The sequence below is a fragment of the Macaca mulatta genome, chromosome 1, assembly GCF_049350105.2.
Source record: "Macaca mulatta isolate MMU2019108-1 chromosome 1, T2T-MMU8v2.0, whole genome shotgun sequence".
NCBI classification, from domain to species: Eukaryota; Metazoa; Chordata; class Mammalia; order Primates; family Cercopithecidae; genus Macaca; species Macaca mulatta.
In genome coordinates this window covers 65,164,809-65,178,935 of record NC_133406.1, presented here as the reverse complement: position 1 = coordinate 65,178,935, position 14,127 = coordinate 65,164,809, and the positions used below count along the sequence as shown (strand labels likewise).

Sequence of the window (14,127 nt, the reverse complement as noted above, 5' to 3'; positions counted from 1 at the left end):
GAAAAGAAACTGTTTCTGGTGTATTTTATTAACAGGTCAAGATAAAAATATTTTTTTGAATCAACAGCTGCATTGCAGGTAGAAGGGTACATGTTTATTGGCCCTATCAATTGGAGTCAGGCTTTCATTAAGTTAATGTTAAGCCAATATCATTTTCATGACCGTTTCTTTTCTGCATTGGCCAAGCAGGTGAGATGAATGATGTTGTATAAATCATAAATGATGGTTACATTAATCTGTGCAATTTATCCAGGAAAGTAGTATTGCTTTTGGTTTACTCTTTTGGTAAGTACAGGAAAGTTCTAAGGGTTTCCATTGTCCTTCCCTACCAGGAAAATAAACTGAGTAGGAAAACAATATTTGTAGTCTGCAAGTTATTGAGCATATGTATTCCAGCTTTGCATTCCTGAATTGCAAAATAGCCATAAAATGTGTTCAGGGACCACATGTGCCCATTCATCATAAGGGACAAGTTACTCAACTGGCCAATGTCAAGTATATCTGTGGATCAACCACTCTGAGTACTGCCCTTTTGACTGGGTGTTAATTACAATAACCTCCTCCATCTGGTCTGTTGAGTAAGTGCTACCACTTGGTCTTTATCCCTTCAGGATCAAATTATCTCCACTGGATTCAAAGAGGCCTTCCCCTCCCCTCCGCTCCCCTCCCGTCCTCTCCTCTCCGCTCCCCTCCCTTCCCCTTCTTTCCCCTCCCTTCCCCTCTCTTCCCCTCCCTTCCCCTCCCTTCCCCTCCCCTCCCCTTCCCTTTTTTTTTTTTTTTTTTTACTTTAAAAGCCAGATATATTTTTAAAAGATCATGCTTACAATAAGTAAATTACATATTAAGGAAACATCAAAATAAAGTAGATGAATAAAAAGGCACACTCGAAAAATGTGAGCGCAGAAAGTACAGTTCTTTTTGTTTTGTTTCTAATGTCAGAAGAAAGAGAAAGAGATATATTAAAATCATTGTTTTCAAGTGAAGGTTTCCGTCAGTTGAAGTGGTTAGCATTGGCTTTTTTTCTCCTGTGTCCAAAGCAGGCTTTTCCTGTGCTGGCTTCTGAGGAGGTGTTCAGTCTTCTGCCATGTATAGGTGATACATGAAGGCGACGGCCACTGCAGAGATGGCAGGGATCACCCAGTTGGTCCACCAACTGGAACTAGAATCAACAGTAGTGATAAGAGTTTCCGGAGGCTTGTTTAACTTTGGTCTGTCATCTGGATGGAGCTCCCCAATGATGTATGTTTTGGACATTTCCCTGGCATCTGTAGAGTGCCCGACATCCTCAAAGTTCTCAGTAGTGTCACCTCCAGCTTATTACCTTAAGACTTCTTCCCCACCAGGATGCTCTTCCAGGAATTTGGTCAAATCGTACACCTTGTGGTGCAGGATCAGCCAGGTGCTGTTGCTATGGTTGTGCTTCTGAATCTCCTTTAGGGTGTAGTACTTCACAGCCTCCTCCAACTGCTCTGCCACCTCGGTTTGCCACAAGCCAGGCCCAGCACACACAGCCACGTCAGGTGGAGGAGAGCGCGCCACTCCGCCAGCCCCACCCAGGACATTCCCCATGCCGGACACAGCACTGGGGGCTGGGTCTTCTTTTTTTTTCTTTTTTTTTGAGACAGGGTCTTGTGCTTTCACTGAGGCTGGAGTGCAGAGGCATGATCATGGCTCACTGTAGCCTAGACCTCTTGGGTTCAGGTGATTCTCCTGCGTCAGACCCGTGAGTAGCCGGGACCACAGGGGAGTGCCACTATGACTGACTTTTTTTTTTTTTTTTTTTTTGTACTTTTTGTAGAGACAGGTTTTGGCATGTTGCCCAGGCCAGTCTGGAATTCTTGGGCTCAAGCAATCAGTCCACCTCGGCCTCCCAAAGTGCTGAGATTACAGGTGTGAACCACCTCACCCAGCCAAAGAGGCCTTTCAATGACAGAATTTCCCACTGTAATTTCTGGCCTGCAAAGGAAATCTAGTACAGGGGACTTAAAGAATGCTGGAATTCCTCTCAATGTATTCCTCAAACTCTTGGGAAGGTTGTAGCCTTTGGATTTCATGAGGCAAAATTAGGTAGCAGGTGCATAGCTTGAACGTATTTCATTTCAGAATTCCAATATCCCTTAGTGTTTGAATAATAAGAAAAAAAGCCTTATATGTTTACGTAGTTACCATTTCTGGTGCTTTTCATTCCTTTAGATAGGACAATATTTCCATCTGGCATTTTCCTTCTTCCTTAAAAAACTTTCTTTAACTACTATTAATATTATCTTGTGAGGTAAATCTGCTGGTGGTTAGTTCAGTTTTTGAATATGTGATATGGTTTGGTTGTGTCACCACCCAAAATTTCATCTTGAATTGTAATCCCCATAATCCACATGTGTTAAGGGTGGGACCAGGTGGAAGTAATTGGATCATGGGGGTGGTTTCTCCCATGCTGTTCTCATGATAGTGAGTCTCAGGAGATCTGATGGTTTTACAAGCATCTGACATTTCCCCTGCTTGTACTCGCTCTGTTCTGCTGCCCTGTGAAGAAGGTTGTAGGTACATGAATGTGCTTTCGTCAACGAATAGGCCAAGGTGGATATCCAAGCCTGCACGACTCAGTGAGTTTGGCGCTCAGGCGCACACCTCCACTTGTTATATAATCTGTTTGTGTAAGTTCATACTTGGCTCTGAGCCACTATTGTCTGTAAAATGTATAATTGCCCTGCTAATGCTGTACAGGGGCTCTTGGGGCTTGGCTTGGCATAACATGGCTTGACATGATGGGCACGCTTGCACCCAGACAAAGAGATAGTCAGAGCTGTCTGTCCTGAGATGGACAGGAGGGAGCCAGGACACAGATTGGCCCACTAGTGCCCAGAGACAGAAAGAGTTAAGCTGCTGACCCTAAAGGTAAGGGAGAGCCAGAAGCACAGCTGTATGTGGGAGCCAAAAGCTCAAGCAGTGGAGGCAGGTTGGACAGTGTAAAAAGCTACTGTGAGAAAGCTGTTCATGAGAGCTATTGCTGAATAAAACCATATTCACCTGCCTACAGTCCCCCCAGCGTGACAGTTGGCGTAGTCGTGGACCTGACATTTGGCGATTTCAGCAGGATGAAGTGAGTGATGTTCAGCCCCTGAGGACTCCTGGGTCAGCTATGTGGCAGCAGCATGGGCTGTGGTACCCGGTGGCGGAGGTGCTGCTTGGATAAGCTCCAGTAGAAATGAGGGAGGCAGTGGATAGGTCTTCCTCGAGTGTGGAGAAAGCTCTAAAGCAGCTGGAAGCATACAGAACCAAGAAGGAACACACCTTCGATGGCAGAGTCAGATGGGCCTTTCTGACTGCACTGAGGGAAGTACATGCTCAGTCCCACAGATAAGGGGCCTCCTGGCACAAGCCCACGCCTGGGGCCCCAGGTGCACAGCTTGGAGCAAGACCTAGGGGTAGGGGACCTTCAGGTGCAAACAGGGCACTTGGAGGCTCAGATAAACAGCCTGAAGCAGGAGATGGAAACAGCTGTCAGCTCAACCTTGAGCCTGTCCTCCTGGCCAGAGACTCCCGCTCCTCTGATGCTGAAAGGGAGAAGGCTCCTCCACCACTGCAGGGTCACCCTGTAATCTGCCCGAAGGTAAAACAAAAGCAGCCGATGGGACCCCAGTGGAGAACCCAGGGACGACCCCCCACCCCCTGCCCGTCCCAGCAAAGTGGTGGAACACACCTCTTTTTTTTTTTTTTTTTTTTTTTTTTTTTTTTGAGACAGAGTTTTGCTCTTGTCTCCCAGGCTGGGGTGCAGTGGCGCAATATTGGCTCACGGCAACCTCCGCCTCCTGGGTTCAAGCGATTCTCCTGCTCCAGCCTCCCAAGTAGCTGGGATTACAGGCACCTGCCACCATGCCCGGCTAATTTTTGTGTTTTTACTATAGACAGGGTTTCACCACGTTGGCCAGGCTGGTCTTGAACTCCTTACTTCTGGTGATGTGCCCGCCTTAGCCTCCCAAAGTGCTGGGATTACAGGCGTGAGCCACCACGCCCCGCCTGAACACACCTCTTATTGTGCTTATACCCCTACTGAGTAATGGGAGTTAGGTAAACAGTGCCGGCAGCGACCCAAGGAGCTGACAGTATTTCTTGCGCCTCCTCCAGGAAGGAGAATCTGGCTTGTATCACAACTCACCCCTCCCTTCATCAGCGGCTACACCTGTGCCAACGGTTGTCACAAGGGCAAGGTGACCACACGTTAATTGGGTGGTTAATGACAGCCATACAGACTGCTAAGAATAATGCCGGAGAGATAACAAAAACTGAGTAAACGGCAATCATGTACTGATTTGGTGCACATACTCTGGGAGATGCGGCAGGCTATGTTTGATCTGAATACCCAGGGGCCAAATAATGAACGCTTTACCTCCCACATGAGGGTTCTTGTGCTGGACTCAGCGCTCCCCAGTGCTTTTGGCTCTCTAGCTGCTATTTTCACTCCATATGTGGGGCGCTGCATACATGCAATGACTACTGCTGTAGGAGCCCTTGGGGAGGCACAAGGCCCGTCCGTGGAACCGGAAAGTCCGCGTGGTAAAGAAGGAGAGGTGACCTGCCCCCCACAGGTAGCCACCCCACGAGATCAAAAGGGGCCCCAGTGGGCAGCTTGCATGAAGAGGTGGATTGATTTAATTGCAGCTGGGGTTGCTTGGGAGAAAACTGACAGGCGACCCAATAGAATGCTGTTGGCTCTGTGGAGGCAATTGAACCCAGAGCAACAATTTCAGAGAATGCCCAAGATGGGGCAAAGCAATGTTGTTCAACTTACTCCCGCCCGGACACTGCAACTCAAGGACTATTTGCAGACAGGCGGAGATACAGGGCCTTTCCTGTTTGATTAGGGAACTGGCCGAGGTGCTGGGCACCAGCGGGGACCTGATGACCGGAGTCTATATGTGGAGCTGGTAATCCACTGGTCCCCCACTAATGTACAGCGGGTCCTAGCATTGGTGCACACTGCAGTCTTGTTTATGGGAACCCGGATACGTTTCCGGGCAAAGCTGCTTTCACTGAGGGTTATGGGGCCAGCCGGTGAAAGTGAAACCTGCCTTCCTGCATCTTGGCATTGGCCTCTTGGCGCCCCCCCGGCCTGTACACTGTGTATGTCTCTCCTATACCTGAATATATTCTGGGGGTGAACATTTTGCATGATTTGGACTTACACACCATGGCCAGAGAATTCAGACTCCCAGTTCATGTAGTGAAGCTGGTACTGCGGGGACATACACATCATCAGCCCCAAGTTCTGCCACAACCCCAGTGGGTTACCTCCACTAGTCAATACCTTTTGCCAGGGAGGCATGCCGATATAACTGAAACTATTTAGAAGTTAGAAGAGGTACAAGAAGTTAGAAGAGGTGCAAATAGTGCGTGGTACCCATAGCCCCTACAATTCCACGGTATGGCCAGTAAGAAAGCCTGATGGGACTTGGCAGATGACAGTGGATTATTGGAAACTGAGTAAAGTAACACCCCCACTGCATGCAGCTGGACCCTCCATCACAGGTTTGATGAACTGCTTGACAACAGAACTGGCACAGTACCACTGTGTGGTGGACTTGACCAACGCATTCCTCTCAATAAACATTGCTCCAGAGAGCCAGGAACAGCTTGTCTTCATAAGAAGGCAATGATGGACCTCCACAGTGTTGCTGCAGGGCTATATGCATAGCCCCACCATATATCACGGTCTTATTAATGATGTTATGCTAACCTCTGATTCTATTGCAGATTTAGAAGCAGCAACACCCCTCTTGCTTGGGATTGGATGATGTGACTGAAACAGTCTTTCTGGCACATAGGTTATTTAGCAGGCACAAGCCCTATGGGTAGTCGAATAGAGGTGCCCATTTAAGCTAGATGTGCATGTCACCACAGATAAGTTTCAGTTAGGGCTTAGCAGCACATGGAGTGCCTGAGCATGCCAATAGGTTTTTGGTCCCAACTATGGAAGGGAGCTGAGCTCCAGTATTTCTTGGTAGAGAAGCAGTTAATAATAGCAGGATGGGTATGTTCATGGGTAACCACTCCCTGAATTGGGAAAACAGTAAGTACATATGCTGCCCTTTAGGTTCAAAAAAGTGTGGCAGGATGGGTTACCTAATAGCAGGATGGGTGTGTTCATGGGGAACAACCCCCCAGACAGGGAAGGCACAAACATTCACTTTAGCGAAGTGGGGTGCCTACTTGGAGCAGCAAAGTATGCCAAGTACAAGTCCCTTGGCAGCAAAGTTGCAAAAAGTCTTGGGACCTGTAGTCCTAGTGCAAAATAAGGCTGTGGGGCCTAAGGCATCCCTAGATCCTATGCTTTCACCATTAGGAAGAGCATCCCCCCATTCCTAATAGGGCATGGTATACAGATGGGTCTAGCCAAGGTGCTACTGCTGCCTGGACTGTTGTTGCAGTCCAGCCTAGTACTGACACCATATGGCTTAAAACCAGTGTAGGCAAAGTAGCTAATGAGCTAAACTCACGGCAATGTAAATGGCAGTCACCAAGAAGGTAACACTTATGGTAATCAGTGCCAATAGCTGGGCAGTTTATCAAAGCTTATGTATCTGTCAAGCCTGTGTGTATAAATCGGGCCTGTGTGCCCAGTGCTTATGGGTCAGGCTTATGTGTCAAGCCTATGTGTATGTATTGGGTTTGTGTGCCCAAAGTTTGTATATCAGGCTTGTGTGCCAAGCCTGTGTATCAAACCTGTGTGTCCAAGGCCTATGTCTCCCTCGGTCTAGAGGATGGAGTGTAAGGTACATGGATGTACTTTGGTCAAAGAAAAGACCAAGGTGGATATCCAGGCCTGCATGAATCAGCAAGTTTGGCGTGCAGGCGCAAACCTCCACTTGTTATATAACCTGTTTGTGTAAGTTCATACTTTGCTCTGAGCCACTATTGCCTGTAAAATGTATAATTGCCCTGCTAATGCTATACAGGGGCTTGTGGGCTTGGCTTGGCTCAACATGGCAGGTGCACTTGTGCCCAGAGAAAGAGAGAGTCAGAGCTATCTGTCTTGCAGACAAACAGGAGGGAGCAAGGACACAGCTCGACTGGCTTGTGTCCAGAGACAGAAAGAGTTAAGCTGCTGACCCCGAAGGCAGGGGAGAGCCAGCTGTGCAGCTGTATGTGGGAGCCGCTAGCTTAAACAGCTGAGACAGGGAAGACAGTGTAAAGAGTTAGTGTGGGAAAGTTGTTAATGAGAGCTGCTGCTGAATAAAACCATATTCACCTGCCTAAGGCCCCCTGAGTGTTCTTTCTGCCCATCCACCCACTTCCCTCATACTTCAGCATGGGCTAGATCTAGACCCCAGGATCTGACAAAGGTGCCTGCTTCTCCTTTGCCTTTTGCCATGATTGTAAGTTTCCTGAGGTCTCCCCAGCTATGTGGAACTGTGAATCAATTAAGGCTCTTTTCTTTATGAATTACCCAGTCTCAGATATTTCTTCATAGCAGTGTGGGAACAGATGAATACATATTGTCTCTGACAATAAATGTGCTCTCGTATCATTTTTCCTCTATACATAAGTATTTCTGATTACTTTTACAATTTTTTAAATTGGTTTTGAGTAACTGGATTAAAATGTGACTTGGTGAATTTTTTTTCATATTTCTTGTGCCTGTAATTTGTTGACCTTCTTTGGTCTGTGTTATGATTTACAACAAATTAGTAAAATATTTGGCCGTCATTTCTTTAGTTATTTTTTTCTGCCTTCCCTTCTCTCTCCTTATCTTTGAGGACTCCACTTCCATATATATATATTAGACCACTTGAAATTATCCCACAGCTCACTGATGCTCTGTCCTTTTTTCTTATCTTTCTATGTTTCATTTTGGATAGTTTCTATTACTATTTCTTCATGTTCATCTTTTTTCATGAAATGTCTAATCTGTTAATCGTATCTAGTGTATTTTTCTTTTTTTCTTTTTCTTTTTTATTATACTTTAAGTTCTAGGGTACATGTGCACAACGTGCAGGTTTGTTACATATGTATACATGGGCCGTGTTGGTGTGCTGCACCCATTAACTCATCATTTACATTAGGTATATCTACTAATGCTATCCCTCCCCCATGCCCCGACCCCACGACAGACCCCAGTGTGTGATGTTACTCTTCCTGTGTCCAAGTGTTCTCATTGTTCAATTCCCACCTATGAGTGAGAACATGTGGTGTTTGGTTTTTTGTCCTTGCGATGGTTTGCTGAGAATGATGGTTTCCAGCTTCATCCATGTCCCTACAAAGGACATGAACTCATCCTTTTTTACGACTGCATAGTATTCCATGGTATACATGTGCCACACTTTCTTAATCCAGTCTATCATTGATGGACATTTGGGTTGGTTCCAAGTCTTTGCTATTGTGAATAGTGCCACAATAAACATAATGTGTGCATGTGTCTTTATAGCAGCATGATTTATAATCCTTTGGGTATATACCCAGTAATGGGATGGCTCGGTCAAATGGTATTTCTAGTTCTAGATCCTTGAGGAATCGCCATACTGTCTTCCGCAATAGTTGAACTAGTTTACAGTCCCACCAACAGTGTAAAAGTGTTCATATTTCTCCACATCCTCTCCAGCACCTGTTGTTTCCTGACTTTTTAATGATCGCGATTCTAACTGGTGTGAGATGGTGTCTCATTGTGGTTTTGATTTGTATTTCTCTGATGGCCAGTGATGATGAGCATTTTTTCATGTGTCTGTTGGCTGCATAAATGTCTTCTTTTGAGAAGTGTCTGTTCATATCCTTTGCCCACTTTTTGATGGGGTTGTTTTTTTCTTGTAAATTTGTTTGAGTTCTTTGTGGGTTCTGGATACTAGCCCTTTGTCAGATGAGTAGATTGCAAATATTTTCTCCCATTCTGTAGGTTGCCTGTTCACTCTGATGGCAGTCTCTTTTGCTGTACAGAAGCTCTTTAGTTTAATTCGATCCCATTTGTCAATTTTGGCTTTTGTTGCCATTGCTTTTGGTGTTTTAGACATAAAGTCTTTGCCCATGCCTATGTCCTGAATGGTATTGCCTAGGTTTTCTTCTAGGGTTTTTTTTGTTTTGTTTTGTTTTGTTTTTGACGCGGAGTCTTGCTCTGTGCCCCAGGCTGGAGTGCAGTGGCGCGATCTCGGCTCACTGCAAGCTCCGCTCCCCCGGGTTCACGCCATTCTCCTGCCTCAGCCTCCCGAGTAGCTGGGACTACAGGCGCCCGCCACCTCGCCCGGCTAATTTTCTTGTATTTTTAGTAGAGACGGGGTTTCACCGTGTTAGCCAGGATGGTCTCGATCTCCTGACCTCATGATCCGCCCGTCTCGGCCTCCCAAAGTGCTGGGATTACAGGCTTGAGCCACCGCGCCCGGCCTCTTCTAGGGTTTTTATGGTTTTAGGTCTAACATTTAAGTCTCTAATCCATCTTGAATTAATTTTTGTATAAGGTGTAAGGAAAGGATCCAGTTTCAGCTTTCTGCTTATGGCTAGCTAGTTTTCCCAGCACCATTTATTAAATAGGGAATCCTTTTCCCATTTCTTGTTTTTGTCAGGTTTGTCAAAGATCAGATGGTTGTAGATGTGCAATATTATTTCCAAGGGCTCTATTCTGTTCCATTGGTCTATATCTCTGTTTTGGAACCAGTACCATGCTGTTTTGGTTACTGTAGCCTTGCAGTATAGTTTGAGGTCAGGTAGCATGATGCCTCCAGCTTTGTTCTTTTGGCTTAGGACTGTCTTGGCAATACGGGCTCTTTTTTGGTTCCATGTGAACTTTAAAGTAGTTTTTTCCGATTCTGTGAAGAAAGTCATTGGTAGCTTAATGGGGATGGCATCGAATCTATAAATTACCTTGGGCAGTGTGGTCATTTTCACGATATTGATTCTTCCTATCCATGAGCATGGAATGTTCTTCCATTTGTTTGTGTCTTCTTTTATTTCATTGAGCAGTAGTTTGTAGTTCTCCTTGAAGAGGTCCATCACATCGCTTGTAAGTTGGATTCCTAGGTATTTCATTCTCTTTGAAGCAATTGTGAATGGGAGTTCACTCATGATTTGGCTCTCTGTTTGTCTGTTATTAGTGTATAAGAATGCTAGTGACTTTTGCACATTGATTTTGTATCCTGAGACTTTGTTGAAGTTGCTTATCAGCTTAAGGAGATTTTGGGCTGAGACGATGGGGTTTTCTAAATATACAATCATGTCATCTGCAAACAGGGACAATTTGACTTCCTCTTTTCCTAATTGAATACGCTTTATGTCTTTCTCATGCCTCATTGCCCTGGCCAGAACTTCCAACAATATGTTGAATAGGAGTGGTGAGAGAGGGCATCCCTGTCTTATGCCAGTTTTCAAGGGGAATGCTTCCAGTTTTTGCCCATTCAGTATGATATTGGCTGTGGGTTTGTCATAAATACCTCTTATTATTTTGAGATATGTTCCATCAATACCGAATTTATTGAGAGTTTTTAGCATGAAGGGCTGTTGAATTTTGTCAAAGGCCTTTTTTGCATCTATTGAGATAATGATGTTGTTTTTGTCTTTGGTTCTGTTTATATGCTAGATTACATTTATTGATTTGAGTGTATGTTAAACCAGCCTTGCATCCCAGGGATGAAGCCCACTTGATCATGGTGGATAAGCTTTTTGATGTACTGCTGGATTCAGTTTGCCAGTATTTTATTGAGGATTTTTGCATCAATGTTCATCAGGGATATTGGCCTGAAATTGTGCTTTTTTCTTGTATCTCTGCCAGGCTTTGATACCAGGATGATGTTGGCCTCGTAAAATGAGTTAGGGAGGATTCCCTCTTTTTCTACTGATTGGAATAGTTTCAGAAGGAATGGTACCAGCTCCTCCTTGTACCTCTGGTAGAATTCAGCTGTGAATCCGTCTGGTCCTGGACTTTTTTTGGTTGGTAGGCTATTAATTATTGCCTTGATTTCAGAGCCTGTTATTGGTCTATTCAGGGATTCAACTTCTTCCTGGTTTAGTCTTGGGAGGGTGTATGTGTCCAGGAATTTATCCATTTCTTCTAGGTTTCCTAGTTTATTTGCATAGAGGTGTTTCTAGTATTCTCTGATGGTAGTTTCTATTTCTGTGGGGTCGGTGGTGATATCCCCTTTATCATTTTTTATTGCATCTATTTGATTCTTCTCTCTTTTCTTCTTTATTAGTCTTGCTAGCAGTCTATCAATTTTGTTGATCTTTTCAAAAAACCAGCTCCTGGATAAATTGATTTTTTGAAGAGTTTTTTGTGTCTCTATCTCCTTCAGTTCCACTCTGATCTTCGTTATTTCTTGCCTTCTGCTAGCTTTTGAATGTGTTTGCTCTTGATTCTCTAGTTCTTTTAATTGTGATGTTAAGGTGTCAATTTTAGATCTTTCCTGCTTTCTCTTGTGGGCATTTAGTGCTATAAATTTCCCTTTACACACTGCTTTAAATGTGTCCCAGTGATTCTGGTATATTGCATCTTTGTTCTCATTGGTTTCAAAGAACATCTTTATTTCTGCCTTCATTTCGTTATGTACCCAGTAGTCACTCAGGAGCAGGTTGTTCAGTTTCCATGTAGTTGAGTAGTTTTGATTGAGTTTCTTAATCCTGAGTTCTAGTTTGATTGCACTGTGGTCTGAGAGACAGTTTGGTATAATTCCTGTTCTTTTACATTTGCTGAGGAGTACTTAACTTCCAACTGTGTGGTCAATTTTGGAATAAGTGTGATGTGGTGCTGAGAAGAATGCATATTCTGTTGATTTGAGGTGGAGAGTTCTGTAGATGTCTATTAGGTCATCTTGGTGCAGAGTTGAGTTCAATTCCTGGATATCCTTGTTAACTTTCTGTCTTGTTGATCTGTCTAATATTGACCGTGGGGTGTTAAAGTCTCCCATCATTATTGTATGAGAGTCTAAGTCTCTTTGTATGTCTCTAAGGACTTGCTTTATGAATCTGGGTGCTCCTGTATTGGGTGCATATATATTTAGGATAGTTAGCTCTTCTTGTTGAATTGATCCCTTTACCATTATGTAATGGCCTTCTTTGTCTCTTTTGATCTTTGTTAGTTTAAAGTCTGTTTTATCAGAAACTAGGATTGCAACCCCTGCCTTTTTTTGTTTTCCATTTCTTCCTCCATCCCTGTATTTTGAGCCTATGTGTGTCTCTGCACGTGAGATGGGTCTCCTGGATACAGGAAACTGATGGGTCTTGACTCTTTATCCAATTTTCCAACCTGTGTCATTTAATTGGAGCATTTAGCCTATTTACATTTAAGGTTAATATTGTTATGTGTGAACTTGATCCTGTCATTATGATGTTAGCTGGTTATTTTGCTCGTTAGTTGATGCAGTTTCTTCCCAGCATTGATGGTCTTTACATTTTGGCATGTTTTTGCAGTGGCTGGTACCGGTTGTTCCTTTCCATGTTTAGTGCTTCCTTCAGGAGCTCTTGTAGGGCAAGCCTGGTGGTGACAAAATCTCTCAGTGTTTGCTTGTCTGTAAAGGATTTTATTTCTCCTTCACTTATGAAACTTAGTTTGGCTGGATATGAAATTCTGGGTTGAAATTTCTTTAAGAATGTTGAATATTGGCCCCCACTCTCTTCTGGCTTGTAGAGTTTCTGCCAAGAGATCTGCTGTTAGTCTGATGGGCTTCCCTTTGTGGGTTACCTGACCTTTCTCTCTGGCTGTCCTTAACATTTTTTCCTTCATTTCAACTTTGGTGAATCTGACAATTATGTGTCTTGGAGTTGCTCTTCTCAGGGAGTATCTTTGTGGCATTCTCTGTATTTCCTGAATTTGAATGTTGGCCTACCTTGCTAGGTTGGGGTAGTTCTCCTGGATAATATCCTGCAGAGTGGTTTCCAACTTGGTTCCATTCTCCCCATCACTTTCAGGTACATCAGTCAGATATAGATTTGGTCTTTTCACATAGTCCCATATTTCTTGGAGGCTTTGTTCATTTCTTTTTACTCTTTTTTCTCTAAACTTGTCTTCTCACTTCATTTCATTCATTTGCTCTTCAATCACTGATACCTTTTCTTCCAGTTGATCGAATTGGTTACTGAAGCTTGTGCATTTGTCATGTAGTTCTCGTGTCATGGTTTTCATCTCTATCAGTTTGTTTATGGACTTCTCTGCATTGGTTATTCTAGTTAGCCATTCGTCAAATCTTTTTTCAAGGTTTTTAGTTTCTTTGCACTGGGTTCATAATTCCTCCATTAGCTCAGAGAAGTTTGATTGTCTGAAGTCTTCTTCTCTAAACTCATCAAAGTCATTCTCCATCCAGCTTTGTTCCGTTGCTGGTGAGGAGCTGCATTCCTTTGGAGGGGGAGAGAAGCTCTGATTTTTAGAATTTCCACCTTTTCTGTACTGCTTTTTCCCCATCTTTGTGGTTTTATCTACCTTTGGTCTTTGATGATGGTGATGTACAGATGGGGTTTTGGTGTGGATGTCCTTTCTGTTTGTTATTTTTCCTTCTAACAGTCAGGACCCTCAGCTGCAGGTCTGTTGGAGTTTGCTCGAGGTCCACTCCAGACCCTGTTTGCCTGGGTATTGGCAGCGGAGGCTGAAGAAGAATGAATATTGCAGAACAGCAAATGTTGATGTCTGATCATTCCTCTGGAAGCTTTGTCACAGAGGTGTACCCAGCCGTGTGAGGTGTGAGGTGTCAATCTGCCCCTAGTGGGGGATGTCTCCCAGTTAGGCTACTCAGGGGTCAGGGACCCACTTGAGCAGACAATCTGTCCGTTCTCAGATCTCAAACTCCATACTGAGAAAACCACTACTCTCTGCAAAGTTGTCAGACAGGGACTTTTACATTTGCAGGGGTTTTTGCTGCCTTTTGTTTGGGTATGCTCTGCCCCCAGAGGTGGAGTCTACAGAGGCAGGCCTGCCTCCTTGAGCTTCGGTGGGCTCCACCCAGTTCGAGCTTCCTGGCAGCTTTGTTTACCTACTTAAGCCTCAGCAATGGTGGGCACCCCTCCCCCAGCCTCGCTGCTGCCTTGCAGTTAGATCTCAGACTGCTGTGCTAGCAATAAGGGAGGCTCCGTGGGCATGGTACTCTCCAAGCCAGGCGTGGGATATAATCTCCTGGTGTGCTGTTTACTAAAACCCTTGGTAAAGCGCAGTATTAGGGTGGGAGTGAC

The 14,127-nt window shown here is 44.5% G+C and overlaps 1 pseudogene; it reads right to left on the bottom strand.

The window, feature by feature from the left end:
• Nucleotides 1-896: 896 nt before the first annotated feature.
• Nucleotides 897-1,569, bottom strand: LOC718160 (cytochrome b5 pseudogene; annotated as a pseudogene).
• Nucleotides 1,570-14,127: the final 12,558 nt, after the last annotated feature.